Source organism: Saccopteryx leptura, chromosome 8 (assembly GCF_036850995.1).
Source record: "Saccopteryx leptura isolate mSacLep1 chromosome 8, mSacLep1_pri_phased_curated, whole genome shotgun sequence".
NCBI classification, from domain to species: domain Eukaryota; kingdom Metazoa; phylum Chordata; class Mammalia; order Chiroptera; family Emballonuridae; genus Saccopteryx; species Saccopteryx leptura.
The window spans coordinates 14219688-14243827 of record NC_089510.1 but is presented as its reverse complement, the minus strand read 5'-3'; the positions used below and the strand labels follow the sequence as shown (position 1 = coordinate 14243827).

The following is a 24140-nucleotide window of genomic DNA, read 5'->3' as shown; positions in this document are numbered from 1 at the left end:
TCAGTTATATATTTTAGGCAGTGGTGGCTGTTCATTCACCATTTTTAAATGTGTATGCATCCTTAAATAAAAACATTTTTGAATGTTACATAAATAATCGATGACAAAGGCTGGGAAATATTGGTCATATTTGATGAAGGTTACATCTATGAAATATTATTTCAGTTTGGTTTTATTTTTTTTCCTGGGGAAGGTACTCTTTTTTTTTTTTTTTTTTTTAATGTCCTTAGTTCAGGTATCAGAAGTTCAATGAGCGCTATTCTTATTCTTCCCAAAGGCTCAGTCACGCACAGGAAGGCAAAGATTGCATCGAGTTTCTGAGTGAAGCTATAGCCCAAAGTAAACGCAGTAAGGAAAGTGCCTTGAGGCAACACAGGTTTCATAGCAGTTGTGGGTAATTCTTTTAACATGTATCTGTGTTTTAGTTGCTTTTAAACCAAGTTTTACAGCTGTAACAACAACTGGATGTCTTGGTTCCTAACAATTGCCAATCTCTCAAACATTGAAAAAAAAATGATATGCAGTGTCACATAAAATCTCTGCTTCTGTACAGAAATGATCAATTCTTACATATTGTGTTTTTATTGTTTAATTACGTTTAAATAATGCACCAAAATAATTGTATTTAGTGGTAATTATTAGGATTTTTTATTTTTATTTAAATCTCTCTGAGAACCAGATTGGACAGCAGTGTGTATAGCGCTGGCCAGCCTTTTGTTGCTGATTCTCGCAAGGTGGTTAAAAACTGTAGTCCTTATTCTTGAAAACTCAGTTTTGATGCAGTTAAATTTATTCTTCCAAGTATGAAATCTAAAAATGAGAATACTAAGAAGTATTTAGGAGTCCTTATACCTAAAGTTTCTACCTGGAATTTTGGGAAGTTTATATGTGTAAAAGAAAATAATTCTTATTCACAAGTACGTTTTTAAAATTTGTTTTCTAATTATTATTTCTCTTTGTAAACCAAGAATGTTTAATCTTGAGGGCGACCTTAAATTGGAACATTTAGGTAATAATTGCTGTTTCTAAGATTTATAAAAGGTTCCTCTTTACTTCAGTTTCGAACCTGGCTTTTAATATGGTCTTGTAAGTTGTATTTTTTGGTTTATTTTGTATTAACTCTATTGGAGGGTATACTAAATGTTTAGGAAAATATTTATGGATCTATTTTATGTATCCAACAATACTGATAATAAAATTTAGAACTCCGTTTTATGCCAGACAACGTTTTTCAACACCACTTATATTTAATAAGTAATTTGATGGGCAGTTGCATTGAATTTTAAGAGAAATTAATTTGTACCTTGACGCCTCTGCTCTCCATTGTAGAATTTGGCTCTCTACGTCATCTGCTAAGCAGTGCACAGTCAGCATATGGCTGTTTGCTTCTATTTAAGCTCTTTTCTCCTGAGGAAGAGGCGTTCCCCTTAGACTAGGCAGACATCTGTTGGCTGTCTTAGCAGCAAAATCACAGAAGAACTGTCTTTCTTGAAAAACAGATTATTTTTTCCAATGAATCAAAGATTAAGTTACCCCACAATTTATTAATGAAGCGCTTTTTAATAGTAATTACTTTGAAGTGAATGTTTGTATTTTGAAGTGATATTTTCTTGTAACTTTTAACACATTATGATCTTTTGCTGGTATTAATGCTACGTGATGCTCCTTAAAGTGATTTCAAATTTGAATTATCCAATTTTTCTCATTTGGGTGAAATGAGAAAGTGCATTGACCATGTATGTTAAGTAGTCATGTATGTTCCCCAGGTACAATGAAAAAAAACAAACATTATTCCTGGAGGTGAAATGGTTCATAGAAGCAGGAGGGAATAGGATATGCCTTTATATTATAAAATATTTAGATTGCATATTAATGCATACACACACACACACACATACACACATTGTTCCAATTACCTTTGAAATGGAATGTTTTATATTATATTGCATGCCTAAACTATTCCTTGTTTCTTCTACTTAATTAGTGTTATCTTTTTAAAAAACATGTCATTTCAAGTGCATTGACAAGGTTCTAAAACATTTTTATGTATCTTATTTTTGTTTTGTATAGTTAAACTTTCAAAGGCTCATGCAGTATAACGGCTATAATATCTTTTTACTTTCTTGTACACATATATTCTAAAATTCACTGACTCACTGTTCCAAAATTATTTCGTGATTAAACAAAATAATGGATGCGAAGTATGTAACAAAGTGGCTGGCACAGAATTATAATCATAAATCTTAGTGCCGATGCCGTGGTTCGCACTCCTTTTTTCTCTTTAGCTCCAGTCTGGTCAGACCCAGGATGATTATAGAGCAGGGGTTTGCTGCTTCCGACTTCAAAAACGGGGTCAGTTCTGACTTCACTATGAAGTTGAAGATACGTGTTAATATACTGACACTTAAGTGCTTCAGTATTAAATTTTATTAAATTTTTTATTTATTTGTTTTTTTTTATTTGTTTGTTTTTTTCATTTTTCTGAAGCTGGAAACAGGGAGAGACAGTCAGACAGACTCCCACATGCGCCCGACCGGGATCCACCCGGCACGCCCACCAGGGGCGACGCTCTGCCCACCAGGGGGCGATGCTCTGCCCATCCTGGGCGTCGCCATGTTGCGACCAGAGCCACTCTAGCGCCTGAGGCAGAGGCCACAGAGCCATGCCCAGCGCCCGGGCCATCTTTGCTCCAATGGAGCCTTGGCTGCAGGAGGGGAAGAGAGAGACAGAGAGGAAAGTGCGGCGGAGGGGTGGAGAAGCAAATGGGCGCTTCTCCTGTGTGCCCTGGCTGGGAATCGAACCCGAAATTTTATTAAATTAATGTCTGGTTATTGAGGGCATGTATGGAATATCTTAATTCCATCTTGAATTAATATCAGCAGTACGAGAAATGTACCTTTCGATCCTCATGGCTAACACAGGACATGCGAATAGTATTGATTGAAATCATTTTTGTTTAAAGAACACACGAAAATTATTTTTATAAGTTTTTCTTTTGGGATGCCTTTTTTTTTTTCTTTTTAAATTTATAGATCTATTCACAAAAAAAGCAATATTGCTAAGTTCCATGATGTGATTATATTTACTAAAAACTTTAGGTTTTACAATCATTGGGAACTTCTTCTTTTGTTGCTGCCTGCTCAGTCAGTTCAGGCTCCCGTCAAAAGGACAACATGTCCTGGGTGGCTTACAGAGCAGACCTTTATTGCTCACAGTTCTGATGGACGGGAATACAGAGTTCAGGCTGCTCGTATGGTTGGTGTTGGTGTGAGTGTTCTTCTGGGGTTCCCCTCTTGGTCCAGAGACAGAGCACTGATTCTTGTTTCCATTGTAAGGATACTAACCCAACCTTGGTGACTTCTCTGAATTCATCTCAGCTTACCTCCCACACAACCTATCTCCAGATGCCATCATATTGGCCATTAAAGCTTCAACGTATGAATATTTGGGGGGGGGGGCACAAAAATATTCATTCCATACCACTACCTTTTTTTTTTTTTTTTTTTTTTTTTTTTTTCATTTTTCTGAATCTGGAAACAGGGAGAGACAGTCAGACAGACTCCCGCATGCGCCCGACCAGGATCCACCCGGCACGCCCACCAGGGGCGGTGCTCTGCCCCCCAGGGGGCGGTGCTCTGCCCATCCTGGGCGTCGCCATATTGCGACCAGAGCCACTTTAGCGCCTGAGGCAGAGGCCACAGAGCCATGCCCAGCGCCCGGGCCATCTTTTGCTCCAATGGAGCCTTGGCTGCGGGAGGGGAAGAGAGAGACAGAGAGGAAAGCGCGGCGGAGGGGTGGAGAAGCAAATGGGCGCTTCTCCTATGTGCCCTGGCCGGGAATCGAACCCGGGTCCTCCGCACGCTAGGCCGACGCTCTACTGCTGAGCCAACCGGCCAGGGCCACCACTACCTTTTTGACAGTGATTTTTCACTTGTTTGGGGGTTTCTATCATTATTTCATCATCTTAAGTAACTAAGAAATAAAATCAGAAAATCAGGGCAAAGATCATGAAATCACAATGATGTAAGTAATATGTCCATCAGACCACTTCTTGCATCCAGGTACCAGGTTTCATTTTTGTTATAAGTTAAGTGTAGACATCATGTCTTCAGGTAAACATGGTGTGAAATCCGTATTTGTTGGGACAGGAAGAGCAAACATCCTTTGGATACCTCCTTAAGAGAGAAGACAGCTGTCATTTCTTTCTCAAAGCAGATAAAAACTTTTTTACATTTTTTTTCTGTCTTTTCAAAGACAATTTAATCTGAAATATAAAGGCAAAAAACCATATTCCATAATCCATGTAAGAGATGGTTGGAGCAGTGGGCGTAAGGAGAAGATGTGAGTTTCAATGTGTATTTTAGCAGAAAATGACAAATTTGCAGACCATTTCAATGTGGGTGTTGGAGGAGGAGGCTGTGTCAGAGAATGTACTACTTTCTCATGAAAACTAACAGGGTACATTCTATCTTAAAATACTCTTAGTTAAACAATTAAATTTGCAGGCTCAAACGAGGTGTTCAGTTGACTTCTTGACTAAGGCAGACTTTTACCATTTTTCCTGCATTTCATGTAACTGTTACCTGTTCATCTTGAGCAAATTTGTGGAAAGATCTTAGAGTTAGGGATACATTATACACTTTCTTTCCTTTACTCCCAGTCATAGCTTAAGGAAGATAATCAAGCTATCTATAAGAGAGGCTTATAGAGATTTATTTTTAAATAACATAAAAACTTGATATTCTTTCTGATTATAGAACTAAGTATGTGTTCACTATAGAATACCTTGAGAATGCAGACATGCTTTTTTTTTTTTTTTTTTTTTTTGGTATTTTTCTGAAGCTGGAAATGGGGAGAGACAGTCAGACAGACTCCCACATGCACCCGACCGGGATCCACCCGGCACGCCCACCAGGGGCGACGCTCTGCCCACCAGGGGGCGATGCTCTGCCCCTCCTGGGCGTCGCTCTGCCGCGACCAGAGTCACTCTAGCGCCTGGGGCAGAGGCCAAGGAGCCATCCCCAGCACCCGGGCCATCTTTGCTCCAATGGAGCCTTGGCTGCAGGAGCGGAAGAGAGAGACAGAGAGGAAGGAAGGGGGCGGGTGGAGAAGCAGATGGGCGCTTCTCCTATGTGCCCTGGCCGGGAATCGAACCTGGGTCCCCTGCACACTAGGCCGACGCTCTACCGCTGAGCTAACCGGCCAGGGCCCAGACATGCTTTTGTTTCCTAATTACCCGAAAATTAGCTGCTGTTGAAATTTTGGTAGATATCTTTCTTAGATAGCCTAACATTTCTATATATTCTCTAGGGAAAACCATTTTAATAGTCCACTTTTTTACATGATCAAAAAAAAAAAAGACATTGCATATATTAGAACACATAGCTATGGCATAAAGACTAAATGGAAACGTAAAAGTGCTTTCTGTCTGCTGAGTATCATTAGATACAGCATCCTGGGCCAGACTCAGTGGAGTAACCGTGGGGTTCAAGGTTATCTAGTCCATTACCAGTCTCACCAGCCACTCTTTTTATTTTCTCAAAAAGTAAATGGTGTTCCTATATGCTGAAAAGAACTAAGATGATTATTTCAACACTCGTTGATGCTTAGATATAAAGTCCCTTGAGGCTTCCAGAAAAATCAATTCAGCATAGTCATTTATGGGAAATTCTTGGCAGTATCTTCTTGTATCAACAGTACCATCTTTGAAAAGTAATAAAATAACAAGGTGGATCTGGTTATCTCTCAAATCTTTTCATCATATCACTCCTCCTTTTAATCCTTCTAATTTACTTATAATTAAATACTAGATGTCTTTCCCAAATACACAGACTATCTTGAGATTCACTGGTATTTACTTTAAAATTTTTCTTCAGTGGCAAGCTTATTAAATAAAACATGCCCTAAAGTTTTGAGTATAATTAATTTTGATTAATAAAATATAAATGAGCAAGCTGTCATTAATGATCAATTTCAAGTTCTTTTTTTTGTCAGGTTAGAATAAACTACTATTGAATGTGTTAGGGCATAAGAGTTATTTCTGTCTTTGTTACACAATGTGGGCATTAAAAATGTTGTTTTTAAAATGCCAGAACTTAAGTAAAATTATGAAGAATACCAAGATATAGTTTATCCAAAAAATGTGGTAGTTTTTCCTAAATAAGTCTTTCTAGACATTCTGGTTAGTTCTATCTATTCAGTGGTGAACAGAAAAGAAATAGTTTCTGCCTTTATAGGACTTAAATATAGTGGGGAGGGTGGGGTGAGGATAAAAAATAAGCAACTTAAATACAGTGACTTTATGGTTGGAAATTTTAGCAAGTGCCAAGAAGGATCAGGGTCAAGCTCAGAGCTGAAATGCATGTGGTTGTTACTAAGGTGCAGAATAAAAGGAAAAGCATTTCAATCAAAAAGAACAGTGCATCTAAAAGGCCATGAGAAAATAATAGTCTTGAGCATATCTGAGAAAATGAAAAATGACTAATATGAGTAAGGAAAACAGCTAGAGGGATCATTGGGAGCTAGATCATTCAGGAGCTATAACCAGGTACATGATGTTTAATTGTATGTTGAGTACAATGAGAGCCACGGGGGGGTTAGGCAATAGTGGAGATGACACGACATGATTTACATTTTGCAGTATCACTCCTGTGATAATACTTGAGTATTACATGTGTAGAGAATAAATTGCAGAGAGATTGGGGAGAACTAATTAGGAAGCTATGGCAGTATTCCAGCAAAGAAATGGTTCTAGTTTCGAGGTAGTGATAGTAAGAGATATGAAAAGAAATACAAGGATTAGAATTGGAGATTGGCTTAATTTTGGAAGGTGAGGGTAGAGGTCCAGATTTTACAAGAGAGGCAGTTATTGGTAATGACAAAGTAGAGGTCAAGTCTATGATCATGCCAGTGGAATTGAGGCTTGGTATTAATTATGTCAACTTTGAATGGCTAATAGTAAGTTAAAATACTCCAGCCCATTGCAGTGCCAAGAAATTACCCTTCTCTTTAACCGGGAATGTGCTTCTCTTCCTGTTCCACTGGTCAGTCCCTCACAGTCAGCTCAAGGGTCACCGTTACAACCGTCCTATGACCCAAGTGCCTAACACTATTCCTGGCACATAAGTGAGATGTCCTAACATGTAACTTGGGAGTCTTTTATTCCATGTGTGATGAGCATCATGCCACTTCAAGGAATAGTCTAATAAATGCTTTCACTTTCACTTATTTCCATATGACATGCAACCACTTTGTAAAACCAAGCAGTTCAAATGATCTCAAACACTCATTTGAAAGTACAGTACTTAGACTGTGGTCTTGGAGTACTGTTTCCAACCTGGAGGTCTTTCTGTCTTTCCTTTTTTTTTCTTCCTCTATTCCCTCCCTCCCTCCCTCTCTCTCTTCCTCCCTTTCTCCCATCCTCCCTCCCTCCCTCCTTCCTTCCCTCACTCCTTCCCTCTCTCCCTTCCCTCTCTCCCTTCCTTCCTTCCTTCCTTCCTTCCTTCCTTCCTTCCTTCCTTCCTTCCTTCCTTCCTTCCTTCCTTCCTTCCTTCCTTCCTTCCCTTCTGAGGATAAACCTTACTCAAGATATATAGCTTACTTCTGATAGTACGAAACTCCAGTAAGTTACTTTTACATTCTCATAAGAGTAGAACTAGCTCTGCAGATGTAGTTATACCCCCAGCCACCCCGCAGTAACATCAGCCCGTGTTTATGACCCTAATGACTAGCTAACGCGCAAAGAAGGGGGTTGAATTCCCTGACTGATGAGGAAATAATTCCTGTTGGCAGTACTATAAGTGGTTCTCTAAGTTCCTCGGAGCCATTTCACATTCACATCTTTACTTCCTATCTTTCTTTCTGGATAGGGAGAGAAAATACACAAAATAACTACTAAGTAAAGCAGAATTATTTGCATTCTTGTATTTTTCCAGTAATCCATATATCTAAATCTGTTTTCATAGTCAGTGGGTTTATATTTAATGAAGTAAATTTGGTGAGGTATAAGGAGAAATTACAGCATGTAATATTTTAAATTTCTCATTCTTAGCTCTGGTCTATGGTTGATGAAATAAATTGTTTAATAAAAGCTTAGGTAAAATAAGATATAAAAACTGGAAATCTAGATGCTGCAATACCTAGACAAGACAGGGATAAGCAAGGGAAGAAACCCATGTGGGGGCGCTGTTGTGTCTGGCGGGGTGGGAAGGACTGGCTCACCACAGGCAGCCAGTGAAGGCTGCTAGGCTCCTACTCCAAATATGGACCATGGACCAGCAGCATTGGAATCAGCTGGAAGCGTATTAGAGATGCTGAATGTGGGGCTCCACTCCAGACCAGCTGACTCAGAAACCATACTTCAGTACTATTTCAGGGCCACTCATAGACAAATTCAAGTGTGAGAAGCACAGGTGTGCATTGTTCTAAACTGGTGTGCACAGACTCCTGCTCAGGTTTTAGAGCCAAACATATCATTGGGAATGTGAGCCCAATGTGCTTGATTTCATTTTTTGTCTTTTCTTTCCCTTCCTTTTTTCTTTCCTTCCTTCCTTCCTTCCTTCCTTCCTTTTTTCCTTCCTTCCTTCCTTCCTTCCTTCCTTCCTTCCTTCCTTCCTTCCTTCCTTCCTCCCTTCCTCCCTTGCTCCCTCCCTCCCTCCCTCCTTTCCTCCCTCTCTCCCTTCCATTTCTTTCTTCTCTTTTTGAGAAGTAGAGAAAACATAATTTTAGGTGAATTGTCCTGGGTTTCTGAAACGGTGAAGAGTGGGCAGGGTAGTGTAGGGAGGGACATGGAAGTACTGGCAGAGACTGTAAGTCAGGGGCAGAAATGGAGAGAGACCCATGTTAAAAAAAACAAAAGCCCAGGAAGGACCCAGAGGGAGACACATCCTGAGGGGGGAGAGACAGACTGTTCCTCTGACTTGTAGTTTAAATGATCTCAAGATCATTTGTTGCATTAAAAGAGAGACAGACTATTCCTCTGACTTGTAGTTTAAATGATCTCAAGATCATTTGTTACATTAAAAGAGGTTCAGAGCAAAAGATTATATAGCATCCACCATCCATATCCTTTACGTGCATCAAGATATGCTAACACAGAGTTTTAACTTTAATCTACTTAAATCCTATTCTATATCATGTCTTCATTTTATATTCTATGTGATAAGAGAAAAGTCATTTTTTTTTAAGTGGGACCTAGTTTTTAATAAAATATATCTGATCTCTAAGTTGGGTTTCTGAGTATAATAAAACAGTTTCTAATCTCAGTGTCTTAGTATCCGAGGTGGAAATTGTTGCTTTGGTAGCATTTTAAGTTACGTTGTATTTAACCTAAGGTTTAAATTGGAGTATTAATAGCATGTGTGACATTTTACCCTTGTCTAGAGGAATAAAAGTTTATGACCAAGTTATTTAGTATGCCTGAATGGGGGACATTTTAAATCTTATTCAGTAAATTATGGGGTAAAACTTATAAGAAAAGCCAGAAAGTTAATAGAAAATGGGAGATGGTGCCGCCCCCTCTAAAGGATTTAGATTGTCTTAGTTCTCTAACTCCCTCACCCTGGGCCTCTTCACTAGATAATCCTGTATTTTTTCTAGATTGAGTCACATTAAATTGCCTCTTCTTGGATTCTTGCCTCAGTCAGACACCAGAAAATGGATTATGAGTCTATGTTTGAAGTAGAAGGACATGGAGAGCATTCTGATCCCTAACTCAGCACTTTTGAGAGTTTACGCAAGTGACTTTCCATTGTTCTAAAATGGAAGTGTAGGATAGGTTACAACCTTGTTGAATCTTATTTTAGGGAATTCTTGGACAATGTGATTATAGTGTATTTTCCTTTGGGACCAACTCAGGGGCGGAAGTAGTGATCAGCCAAAATTTCACAGGTGCAGAGAAGTAGTTTTGTGGCCCCTGAACTCTGAACATGCCAACCGTTGCTCTTCCCGCTGCTGGGCTCATCTTTTGCCTAAATCACCAAAACTAAAAACTTGAAGAACGTCAATTCTATGGTCAGACTTTAAACACGGGTAGACAATTTCTTAATATTTTTCTTTTTCTTTCTTCTTTTTTCTTTTTAGTAATGATTATCAGTTAGGTTTCTATGTGTTCTCCATAAAATGTTTTGTGTTTTTTTCTGGACCATGTTGGTTATAATTCTTGAAGCCTCTCTCAAAATTTAAATCATCAATCCCAGATGAATAACAACATATTTTTTATGACCTACTCTTTTTTTTAAAGTTTTTTTAAAGTTTTATTTTTATTTTTTACAGAGACAGAGAGAGAGAGAGTCAGAGAGAGGGATAGATAGGGACATACAGACAGGAACAAAGAGAGATGAGAAGCATCAATCATCAGTTTTTCGTTGCGACATCTTAGTTGTTCATTGATTGCTTTCTCATATGTGCCTTGACTGCGGGCCTTCAGCAGACCGAGTAACCCCTTGCTCAATCCAGCAACCTTGGGTCCAAGCTGGTGAGCTTTGCTCAAACCAGATGAGCCTACGCTCAAGCTGGCGACTTCGGGGTCTCAAACCTGGGTCCTCTGTGTCCCAGTCCGATGCTCTATCCACTGCACCACCACCTGGTCAGGCTTATGGCCTCCTCTTAAGAACTCTAAGAAGAGTTTGTGTTGTTTTAATCAAATGGTACTATGTCTCTAGAGTAAATCGTAGAAACTTTTCATGATTAGTTACAATTAATTTAGTCATTAAATTAAATTTTGTTCCCAACAAACTCAAAATTTTTCATTTAGCATAGTTCTATGACTTTGATGAATTTGCTTAACTTCTGTATGTTTCAGTTCCCTCATCTGTAAAACGAGGAGATTAATTCTATCTACTTTATAGAGACTTGGAGAAGATTAGATAAATGTTAATGTATAAAGTGCTTAGAATTGTGCCTGGCCCATAGAGCACTCCATAAATGTTAGCTGCTCTATTATATACTCTTCATTGCACTAGGCATATTATTAGGTCTACTTCAATTCATATAGTCCCAAAGAATGTATCTCTTCAGTTCAAGAAAGTGAAGGCTGACAAACTAATGCCATATTTAGAGGTCACATTTAGAATGAGCTTTCTGTACCCAGAGGTGCCCATCTGCTTATATCCACTTGGATTTAAAATCCACATAGTAGTTGTGAAATGATAGGCAGTCTTCTGATGTCAGTGCTTGGCATGTCTTTTATGATGAACATAGTTTTGAGGTTTTATAAAGCAGTTTGTTACTGCCATGGTTAGCATTAAATAATTCATTGTGGATTTTCTTAAAATATGTTGTATTGAACTGGTTCTATGAACAGTTAAAATTAATTTGGAAACAGATCTATACACAGACTCTAAGTTTAAATATCTTTTTTTGTTCCTGTAAGACTTCAAGGCTTTAAAATAATGAATAATAGGAAATTTGAGTAGAGAATCTAAGTTACTGTAATACCCACAGACTCTTTTTCAGAAAAAAAAAATGTTTTCTGAGAAAACGTTTTGGATAAACGTGAATATTTTGAAGCAGTGGGTAGACACACAATTTCAAAAGGATATGCATCAGCTTCAGGTGTGTGGTTCACTTCATGGTTCCTTTGTTTTAAGAACATGTGCCTGACCTGTGGTGGCGCAGTGGATAAATCATCAACCTGGAAACACTGAGGTTGCCGGTTCAAAATCCTGGGCTTGCCTGGTCAAGGCACATATGGGAGTTGATGCTTCCTGCTCCTCTCCCTTCTCTCTCTCTCTCTCTCTCTCTTTCTCTCCTCTCTATAATGAATAAATAAAATCTTAAAAAAAAAATAGAACATGTGCATAAGAATGAAATATACTACTCCATTTCTATTTTTAGTTCCAGAGAGGAGTTCTTTTCTTACATCAGTGTATCGAGGGCAATAACAGGGATTCAATTCAACCTATTCAAGTTTCCAAATATAGGCAATTCATATATGGTGCTTTACCAATCGTTGCAAAGAGGTGCTTAGCATTGTGTGCGGCTTTACCCTTCCCTCCCACTAATAATATCCTGTTACTCTTAATAACCTTGACCACAGATTTCTAAACTTTGCTGTCTGTGATGAATATAGTTTATCACTTGCAAGTATTTGACACAGTTGATCTTCTTTGTGAAATATTGCTTTCTCGGAATTTCATGGCACCCTGCAAGATCAGGATTGCATCCTCTGGTATGTAACCAAAGTCGGGCAATTTAACCAGATACGTTTAAATTGGCTTCTGGGTGAAGGCTATTCAACAAAAGTATGGTGGCTCCAAGAAGCCATCAGAACTCCAGCTCCCTTCTGTTTTTGGCTCTGCCAACCTTAGTATGTGGCATTCCTCCCTTGGTATACACACAGATACACACACACACACACACCAGGAAACCTAGAAATATCCTGGAAGTCTCACCAAGTAGAATTCTATTACAACTCATTGGCTGGAACCATGTCACCTGGCCACTCTGTGTTTCAGATGTGCTTGGAGAGGTGCATTTTTAATGGGTCCATTTCTCCTCCAAACAAAAATTGGGATTTTGTTGAAAGGAAGAACAGAGAATGGGTATTTCCTAGGCAAGTAACAAGGTCTGCCACATAGACGCCATTGATTTTCTTCTTATTGACTTGGCTGAGTCTTTCTTGGCCCACAGCTGAAGTGTTCCGGGTCCTGGAGGGTTTCTTCTCTCTTTGCTCCGTGGCCTGCCTGCCGCGCTGTATTCAGTTACCAGTGCTGTCCTGATTTGCTCCCCGCTCTCTTATCTCAAGCCTAGACCTCGACACCCAGCTCCATTTGTAATACCTCCAGCTCAGATGTCCACCGTGAGACTTACCTTCTTTTCCAACCCTGCCTTTCCTCTAGTATTTCCTACCTAGGAAAATTGATACCACCATCCACCTAGCCCTGCAGACCAGAAATCTGAGATTGCTACTTGGCTCCTCTTTTATCATCTGTTCACATCAGTTGATCATCGGGTCTTGCTGATTCTTTTTTCCTGAATAGCTTTAGAGTTTTCCACTTATCTCTATCTCCCCCCCCCCCCCCCCCGCGAGCCTTCTCATTAATATCACCGTCCTCTCTCACCTAGACTGTCCTGTGACAGTAACTAGTGCAGGTCACAGAGGGGTGTTATTACTGAATTTCTGTCACTACATCGATCCCTTCCAACTAACGGCGATGGGAAAATAAGAGTTTTTCTTTATATTAGAAGATGCTATTGTACAGTTTGGATATTTTGTTTCACTAGTTGAAATGAGAAGTTGCATAAAATCATCGAAAAATTTCTGCCTGATCTGATTTATCCTTCAGTTCTTTTCCTATTTACTTAAAGCTTATTTTATTTTTTAAAAAACCATTTGATTGATCCTAGAGGGGAGAGGAAGGGAGAGACAGAGAGAAACATCAGTTTGTTGCTTCACCTATCTACGCATTCACTGGTTGATTCCTGCACGTGCCCTGACCAGGGATCCAACCCACAACTCCGGTGCATCAGGATGGTGCTCCGACCCACTTAGCAACCTCGCCAGGGTTTCATTTGTTTTCCTATTTAGAAACAGCTAAAGTTACTGTATAAGTTCCCTTAATTAGAAGTCAAGTCTATGCACATCTCAGATAATCTTTCAAAAGAGAGCTTCAAACCTGACCTGTGGTGGCGCAGTGGATAAAGCACCGACCTGGAATGCAGAGGTCGCTGGTTTGAATCCCTGGGCTTGCCCAGTCAAGACACATATGGGAGTGGATGCTTCCTGCTCCTCCCCCCATTCTCTCTCTCTCTCTCTCTTTCCTCTCTAAAATGAATAAATAAAAATCTTTAAAAAGAGCTTCAAGTACCATATTAATTTACCTAACACTACATTCTGATCATTAGCTCATATTATAAAATTTAATAATATATCTTAAATAAAATAAAATAAAATTTTAGAATTTATGGTAAGAAGTAGGTACTGTGCATGAATATTCAAAATGTATGTATGGATATACATCAATAGGAATTTCCTTCCCCCTACGTTAGATAAACTAAGTGGAACTAACTTTTTTATTAACAATTATACTTGTGTAGTACAAAATTATATTCCATTTGTTCTAATAATCTAACATACATCAATTGAGCACAGATCAAAGGCATGACGACATAGAATCTGTCCAAAAAATTTAGAATTCATACTTTTATAATGTTAAACGTAACAATTAATAGAATGTAAAATTTTGTTGTAATTTTGTGTGTGTGTGTGTATGTCAGAGAGAGAGAGAGAGAGAGAGAGAGAGAGAGAGAGGAAGAAAGGGAGAGACAGGAAGGGAGAGAGGTGAGAAGCATCAACTTGTAGTAATGACACTCTAGTTGTTCATTGATTGCTTCTCATACATACCTTGACCAGAGGTGGGGGCTCCTGCCGAGCCAGTGACCTCTTGCTCAAACCAGCAACCAGAGGATCATGTCGATGATCCCATGCTCAAGGTGGCTACCCTGTGTTCAAACTGGTGAGCCTGCGCTCAACCTGGTGACCACAGAGTTTCGATCCTGAGACTTCAGCGTCCCAGGTCAACACTCTATCTACTTGACTACCACTGGTTAGGGCTGCTGTAAAATTGTAATATTAACATTTTAAAATATAAATTTTTTACATAAATATAGAATAACCGTTTGAATCTTAAGTGTTTGAATATGTTAGAACATTCTTTCTGTTTTTACTTGAAGTAAGACATAAAATTCAGACCTAGAAGGACATAATCCTTGACCTTGGTGACTACTTCTTTTCGTTGACTCAGTTGTACGACAGCCCTTTTTTTCATAAGGTACACACACACACACACATAAATTTTGGGAATATTTTATGTGCTGTATGGATTCAGTTATAGTTCAAAAAGTTATTTTAATGTTTTAAAGAATGTCTGATTCAAGTTTTCTTTAGATTTTTAAAACATAAGGTTGAAACACACGGCTTGTTGATGTAATTTTGGATAGGAAAAATATGAACAAAAGTCCAGTCCCTCAAAACAAGAAATCCCCTCGCTCTGCCTTACCATGAAGTGCAACAATTACTGTGATAATTAGCTCGCAGTTATTATCGATTATTTTTCTTATAAATAATTTATACTTCAGGTTGCCTTCATTCTTTAAAGTGACAATGCATGAAATTTATTTGGTATAATTATACTTTTGGTTAATATTTAATTTGAAATGACAGATTCCAATATAGATGTAACTGTGTTAAAATTTTGATGTTAAGTGTATATAAGGAAAGTTAAGTATTCAAGTCTTTATAATCACTCACTATTTATATGATTAAATGGTTAAAAAGCACCATTTTTTTCAGATCCATAAATAATATTTTATAATGTATATATACACACACACACACACACATATATATGTGTGTGTATGTGTGTATATGTGTATGTACCTATAATTTCTTCCTTTGGCTCACTAATAGAATTGTTTAAAATTTGAAATATGGAATGTCCCCTCCCCTCAAAAAATTCAAGGAGGTTAGGAAATATCTCTGTAATGTTCCTTATAGAATATCAACTGTTTTATTTATTTATTTATTTATTTATTTATTTATTTATTTATTTATTTTTTATTTTTTTAACAGAGTCAGAGAGAGAGTCAGAGAGAGGGATAGACAGACAGGAACGGAGAGATGAGAAGCATCAATCATTAGTTTTGCATTGCGCGTTGCAACACTTTAATTGTTCATTGATTGCTTTCTCATATGTGCCTTGACCGTGGGCCTTCAGCAGACCAAGTAACCCCTTGCTCGAGCCAGCGACCTTGGGTCCAAGCTGGTGAGCCTTGCTCAAACCAGATGAGCCTGCGCTCAAGCTGGCGACCTCAGGGTCTCGAACCTGGGTCTTCCACATCCCAGTCCGATGCTCTATCCACTGCGCCACCGCCCAGTCAGGCACATCAACTGTTTTAAAGGCAATATTTGCCGATTTGAAAACATAGGTCATTAATTCCACAGGTTAAGTCCTCACTTGAGGGGACTGTTTCCAGCTCTTCATTCAGATGTTTCCCGACCTTGGGCGGTCAGTTCATGATGGAAGCTCTTGAGCTCCTGATGCTCAGGCAGATGAAGGGGCCAAGGACCTAGAGTTGGTGAGAGGGATAGGTGCCTTGAGAGAGGAGTAAGTTCTTCTGGGGCCAGAGGCACTGTCTTCTTCCCCAGCCCGTTTTCATTTGTCCCCTGATAGGCTTTAGATTTTATACAAAGGAGGATATTAATGAGACGTACACATCTCTCTCACAGCTTGCTCTGCAATTCAGCTTAAGTATCTGGAATCTGTCCAGTGGTCACCTACAATTCTGTGTACAGCACCCAAGAAGGGAAGACCTTAGTTCCTTACAAACAATCAAAACAAAACAGCTAACAAACAAAAAGCAAAATAGGGCTAAGATTCTTGAATGAGGATATATATCATTTCCTGTAACGCCAGCTCCGTGAGGACAAGAACCATGTCTCTCTGGACCGCCGTTGATCTCAGACAGTGCCTGGTACAGAAAAAGTCTCCAAAATATTTGATGTATGGACGTTCTTGTAAGTGTAACACTTGGAATTGATTACTAGGCCTTTTCTAATTACCTGTTAATGCCTCTTAACCTCTGCGACTTCATTTTTTTACCTACACATAGGCAATGCTATTTGCTTTCTTACATAATAATTACTTAATTGGTAACCATTGGATAGCAGTTTGGAAAGGTCAGAGGTAGGCATTGCACAGATAAGTGATCCATGATATCTTAGTATCGGAGAGTCAGGCAGTCGTTCTATAAACACAAAGAAGTAGAGAGAGAAGAGAGGAAGGAAGGAGAGGGAGAGACTCTTACAGTTAATTTGCTCAGCCGACCATGCTTATGATCTTTTCTGCTTTTTTTTCAATCTTTTCTTTAGAATTAATACTTTTTCTATGGGAATTTGTGTATGTTTGTTAATGTTGTACAGATTTAAGAATTTATTTGTTTCTTTCTTTATTTAATTCAGCATGCTGATATGGACCTGCATGTCTGGGATAAATTGGTGAGTCAGTGTAGGTCATGATTATATGTGGCAAGGATGAAGCCTGCTTCCAGGAGGCCCATTGCTCTGTGGTTTTTCCAGACATTTATGGTTAGTGATGTGCAGGGGTGGGGGGGACCGTTCCTGAAAGAGATTACAATTTGGTCTTTATTTCTGAAGGACACTTCCGCTTTAGTTTTAGATTGTATTCTCACACATTTGTTCTGTTAACTAGCTTTACATGCTCTCCATCCCACAGAAACCTAGGTAGTCTTTTATATAATTTATTTATCAGATTACTATACATTTTTTTAAATTCTTTAATATATGCTGTTTCTTCCTTTTATAATTGTTTGAGAAATGTAACTGTTTATGACAGATTTTGTTCCCTGTCTTAAAGTGTGTTTTTGTGCCAATAAACTGTTAAAAATATTATATGGCCTGACCTGTGGTGGCGCAGTGGATAGAGCGTCAACCTGGAAACGCTGAGGTCGCTGGTTCAAAAAACCCTGGGCTTGCCTGGTCAAGGCATATATGGGAGTTGATGCTTCCTGCTCCTCCTCCCTTCTCTCTCTCTCTCTCTCTCTCTCTCTCTCTCTCTCTCTCACTCTCTCTCCCCTCTCTATAATGAATAAATTTTAAAAAAATCTTGAAAAAAATATTGTATGTAATCATAGCCATTTATAGCCTGCCACCGATAAACTTTTCTTTTTTCTAATTGTGACTTCCCTAAAATTCTGAGTTTTTAAGAGGTAGAGATATTTTTAGAACAATATTGTATTATTTCAGAGACATTCCATTTGGGATGCGGATTGTTCTACAGAGATCTTTCCAAGAGGACCCGTATCACCCTTGGTGTCTAAAAAAACTGTGCGTGTCTCCGACATAAGTGGCTAATTAAACTGCTTCAGTTCTCTCCTGGCTGTTTGGAATCGCTTTAAGCACCATAGCGAGAGCACTTAGGTATGGAAATTGTGTTTATATATATGGAGCACCAGTGCTGAACTTCTGATCACACTCAGAGGAAGAATACTAAGTTTTAATATTCAAGCTAACATAATTAATTCCTTGCTTTCTATTTATACTGGAATAAATTAGGCCTTAGTAAAACTTAACTACAGAATATAAGCTAACTTTTTTAAAGTTGAAGAAGCAGTTGAGGTGAAAGGCCATGTTCATTGTAATAATAACCAGTATTTCCAAGCGTGTACTATAGGCCAGGCCCTGGTTTACATTTATTAATTTACTTAATCCTCACAAAAACTCAGTGAAATAAGTATTATTATTATTATTATTATCCTCGCTTTCTGGTAGTTTCAATGATTTTGCCCGTGCTCACATTCCCAGTGTTATTTTGTTTCTCATGCTTAATAAGACTCCTTAATCGTGAGAGATTCTTAATCCTGAAAGGAAAACTTCAGACAAATTCACTTCATATAGGAGACATTGCCTTCTCACAAAATAATGCCAAAGCTTGATACATTTGACCTCTTTTGATAAAACATAACTGTTAATATGTCAGTCAGTAGGTAAATTTGTATTTTCTATTTGTTTTCCTAATCCACACTCAATCATAGACAAGAACCGTAAAATGTTAATATTATTATTGTGCATGCAGTTCCATTTCACACATAAAACGCTTATCTTTTTTCCTGCCATAGCCCATTGGTTCAAGACTGTACGTTTTGCATTTAGGTTTACACCGTGGCTTTGGTAGCTATGCATTATTGACAAACCAAGCTATCACAGGATCAGAACACTCAAAAAAATAAATTTCTCCTGTAAAATTTGGGATGAATTGAAGAAGGAGGTACATTACTAGCTGGCTATTGTTTCTTTATTTGCCTTTATTGTCTTCTAAGAAGGTGTAAAAAATTTAACCTGTATTCATTGAAACTTCTTCAACTAATTCTGTGATAAGAAGGCAGAGTGGCTTTGAGTAAAGAAACATTCCTAATACAACCACTTAAAAGAACATGACCAGCATATTCAGGAGAGATCAATACTTGGGATCTTCTGACATGGCTTTGGCAATCTTTTAAAGCCTAGAAATCGACAAGGCAATCCACTAAGTAAACAGCCGGAAAGCTCTAATGCTACAGGCGGCTTGCAATGTGAACACAGTTTCACTTTCTCTGGTATTGTGACATGTTCACCTCTCTGTTAGGACCATCGGCTTGGATGCTACTTAGTTTACACTTAATCTTGTTGTTCTATGTTGTCAAAGTCAACACTTAATTCTTGAACTGAAAAAATGAGAGTTACGCAACTCTGACCGGGAAGTGTCAGCGATGAGAATGTCCTAGTCTTGGTCGGGCCTTGCGCAGTCTGACCTAGAAGACGTGGGAATTCCCTGGTTCAGAGGAAGCACTGAAAATCCATTTCCGAGGACGCACTTCGGGCTATTTGAAGCTCAGGTGACCACGATCTCCTGAGAGGCAGACGTAATAGCCACTGAGAACATCAAACACAAGTTGATAGTATTGAATGACATATATTATGTGTCTGAGGGCAGTAGTCATAATTCACTTTGATACGGTAGTTTTAGAGATAACATGTTGTCAGGATATCATTACCCTTTTAACTAAAATGGGGAAAGTATTTCTAAGCATGTGAAAAATCATGTCAGTGTGGTGATGTTTCTTTGTTCCAGAAAGAACCACAAGAAACGATCATTAAATTGGTTGCAGAAACATGTGGCGGAGAATTAGGTAAACACACCCAGATTAGAACAAATGCCAGATGCCTTATATTTTCATATCAGAGTGTTTTATGGTGGTAGGCTATCAGTATGCAGGAGCATTCCTTTCTACGTGACGTTTCCTAACAGTGTGAAAGACGATGGATGCATCGCGCTCTACTTCATAGGTAGACTTTTTGGCACCTTGGAAGGCAGATGAAAATGCTAACAATCAAGGTAGCCTGACCTGTGGTGGCGCAGTGGATAAACTGTTGACCTGGAAAGCCCGGTCAAGGCTCATATGGGAGTTGATGCTTCCTGCTCCTCCCCCCATCGCCCCTCCTCCCCCTCTAAAAATCAGTTTAACAACAACAGTATACCAGTCTGAACTCAGAAAGTTCAAGAAAGTAAGCCAAAATCTGATAGAGCCAGTGTTTTATTTTTTTTGGCTGTCCTTCAACAGACGAGCTGGTGATTTTTTTTTTATACCCTGAAGAGTAAGTAAATACTGAGTTAGGAAGCACTGCTGGGAATTAACATGAAACAAAACCCCCAGTTTGCCAAATAATGATTCACTTTTAATTGTTAAAAGTATCTAGTAGTTCTTTAAAATATATAGAACAATAGGCTCCTTTTTAATTTTATTGTTAGAACCTTTTTTCTGCTGAATAACTTTTCCAAGCTGCTTTTGTATTCTGGTTGGTCTTCACACATTTCTCTCATCACATTTACTGCGCGGACCATTGCTATTCTAAAATATTTACGTAATTCTGTCTCTTTTCAAAATGGGATTTCCCACCTGACCCGGTAATGGCGCAGTGGATGGAGTGTCGGCCTGGGATGTGAAAGACCCAGGTTTGAGACCCCGAGGTCGCCAGCTTGAGCGAGGGCTCATCTGGTTTGAGCAAAAAAAGCTCACCAGCTTGAGCCCAAGGTCGCTGGCTCCAGCAAGAGGTTCCTCAGTCTGCTGAAGGCCTGCGGTCAAGGCACGTATGAGAGAGCAATCCATGAACGGTTAAGGTGTTGCAACGCGCAAAGAAAAACTAATGATTGATGCTTCTCATGTCTCTGTTCCTGTCTGTCTGTTCCTATCTGTCTCTCTCTCTGACTCTCTCTGTCTCTGTAAAAAAAAAAAAAAAAGGGGGGGGTTTCCCCTCTAATTTCTATTCATTTGTAATGTATGCTTAAACGTCATAAACACGCTTTAACCTTATGTCATAGGTGAAGGAATTAGAATTATTTCTTTCTTATTTATTTATTTATTTATTTTTATTTATTTATTTATTTATTTATTTATTTATTTTTAAGTGAGAGGAGGGCAGACGGACTCCTGCATGCGCTCCTCCTGGGATCCACCCCACAACCCTGTGTGTGGGGCTGACGCTTGAACCAACTGAGACACCGGCTGCATGCAGGAGGGGAAGAGAAAGAGAAGGGAGAGAGGGAGGGGGAGAGAACCGGATGGTCACTTTTCATGTGTGCCCTGACAAGGGATTGAACCCAGGACATCTGCACGCTGAGCCGAAACCTGTATCCAGTGAGCCAACTGACCAGGCCTTAAATAAAGTTTTTCATAAATGGTTTGTTATCATATCTCTATATATTAATTAAACAGTTGATTAAAAATCTAGCACTACCAGGTTTGGGTGTGTACAACATTCAACTTGAATGTTTAACTTAGCAAGTATCATTCAACATCATTTAAGGTGTGCTGGAAGTCTATGGATGACACAGCACTGTACTCTGTGCTTAAGAAAATATAGCAAGTAATTGTATAATAATTTAGCCTCTGTATTTAGTGGCTTTGGTTCTAAATGCAAACTCACATTGGAAAAGATGAAAAAAAAACTGGAACATATTTTCTGAATGGAAGCTTGAGAGCAGGTTTTTTTTTTTTTTTAAAAATCAACAGTTATTTCCTTTTTTGCTTGCTTTTTTGTTTGCATTCTTTGAATAGAGTTGTTAATAGGCCAGATGAATCTCTCTAAGATAAATCCTTCAAAGCTGAGTGAATGATACGTCCCCAGAGAAATGATCTCACTGGGACATAGTCGAGTTTATGCCGACGCCTGACTAAAGGATGACTAAGGACTTCATGAGTCTGGAGTTCGTCTTTCCTGAAATAGGTCTTCTTTTTTTCTTTATTGCAGTTGAAGAATGACGATGCAAATTTAGATTTTATATAGCCATATTTCTAGATATAAAAATAAGTTAATTTATGACCCTCAACAAAATACATTAAATTTAATAGGACATCAAAAACCAAATAAACAGCCTAACTTTGTGTAATTTAGCTCAATCTTTTCTTATTTTATAAATACTTACTATATTTCAAAGTGGTGATATCCTGGTTGATGCAAAATGTTTCATATTTATTTTAAAAACAGATATTGATAAGAAAAATTCTGACTATACTAAGATTCATCATTATTACTTAGCATACGAATATTTCATGATACAGCTGCAGAACTATGGGTAGAAGTTTTTGATTTCAGACCTTCTGACTCGTTTGCTAATGCTTAAGTCATTCTGACACTAGAGAGATACTTGTAGAGTAAAGTTAACAGTGGAAACTTCCTGTTCTTACAAGTTCAAAAAAGATGGGCCCTCTAGGCTCCTCTCTCTCTTCCTCTCTCTCTTTTTCTCTCTTTCTGTAAAAGCTAATATCCGATGCCAACCAGTAATGTTTACCCACGCTCTAGATAAACTGGATCATAACTCCTGGAAACTTAACTAAATTGAGAATTAGATCGGAAATTGTAAATCTAGTTACTATACAACCATACTCAATTCATGGTCACAACTGTTATAAAACAGCTTCAGATTTCATTAAATAATATTATTACAGGATGATTCCAATTTATTTTTTATTTACAAAATAATACTTAAAAAATAATTACCTTAATGTATTTCTGCTTGATTTTTGCATAAATTGTGGCTTTTAAATAGGCAAATTTAAAAATATACTTTGGATGTAATCTCAGTTTACTTCAGTCATTAAACCTCATGTCTCAATTAGTGCTAGACTATAAAAATATTTTAATTGTTATCAATAAAATATATAAAGAGGTGGGAAGGAAAAATAGTCTGTGATTTATAGAAATATTAGAAATATGTTGTATCAGATAAAAACCAAAGGTAATCTGATCTATATATTTTATTATGATTTTGTTTGGAAATAAGCATGGAGGATTATGAAGTTAATTTTTTTTTTTTTGTATTTTTCTGAAGCTGGAAACGGGGAGGCAGTCAGACAGACTCCCGCATGCGCCTGATCGGGATCCATGCAGCATGCCCACCAGGGGGGCAACGCTCTGCCCATCTGGGGCATTGCTCTGCCGCAATCAGAGCCATTCTAGCTCCTGAGGCAGAGGCCATGGAGCCATCCCCAGCGCCCGGGCCATCTTTGCTCCAATGGAGCCTTGGCTGCGGGAGGGGAAGAGAGAGACAGAGAGGAAGGAGAGGGGGAGGGGTGGAGAAGCAGATGGGCACTTCTCCTGTGTGCCCTGGCCGGGAATCAAACCCAGGACTTCCGCACCCCAGGCCGACGCTCTACCACTGAGCCAACCGGCCAGGACCTTGAAGTTAATTTTAAATAGAAATTGAATATAAAAATAGTTGAGTCTTTGATATAAGCAGGTTACAAATCAGAAACACCTAGTGCTAATATTTCCTTTCATCTACAAAATTTGGAAATATGTTTAGAATTGTGACTATCTTTTAGAAAATTTTAGGTGTTTCTTATTATATAATACCTTTGTAATCTTGAGTAAGTCTGAATTTAAACCACTGTTTATTCCACAGGTTTTTTTTGAAGTGAGAGGAGGAGAGGCAGTGAGACAGAATCCAGCATGTGCTCCAACCTGATCTACCTGGCACCCCCTTTCTGGGGCTGATGCTCAAATGAAACGAGCTGTTTTTAGCACCTGAGGCTGACACACTTGGACCAACCTCAGTGCCAGGGGCCAATACTAATGAACTGAGCCACTGACTGAAGGAAGGGAAGAGGGAGAAAAAAGAGAGTAAGGGGTGGGGGAGAAGCAGATGGACGCTTCTCTAGGGTGCCCTGACCAGAATCAAATCTGGGATGTCCATATGTAGACTGATGCCCTATCCACGAAGCCAAGTGGCCCGGGGCCTATTGCATAATTTTTAATATTATGTTTATAGGGGACCAAAGCGCAAAGGCTAATTTTGACCTGAAAATAGATGGTAGTGTTACATTTTATTTGTATCATGCCAGGTGCGATAGCGGGACCTCTGTTTTCCACAGCCGTTCTATCTTCACGTTTCGTTGTGGGTTTTGTTTGTCTTGACATCCAATAAAGATAATGAAAAAGGAAAACAGGCACAATTACAACTTTTTCATGCTGATTCTTTAAGAGAAAGTAATTTGATATGGTAGATGATTTGATTGATTGTCCTTTTTCATGAAAATTGCCATTTTTAAACTGCATCTTATCTTAAAAATTCATTTTTACCTAA

At 38.6% G+C, this 24140-nt stretch overlaps 1 protein-coding gene and 1 non-coding gene across 7 annotated transcripts in view; one reads left to right on the top strand and one right to left on the bottom strand.

Moving 5' to 3' along the window:
- Nucleotides 1–24140, top strand: part of ROBO1 (roundabout guidance receptor 1) — a 1145453-nt gene that overhangs the window by 787857 nt on the left and 333456 nt on the right. The window lies entirely within an intron of this gene.
- On the bottom strand, nt 23158–23233 carry TRNAP-GGG (transfer RNA proline (anticodon GGG)). Its single transcript has one exon. It is a non-coding gene; the product is annotated as a tRNA-Pro (tRNA).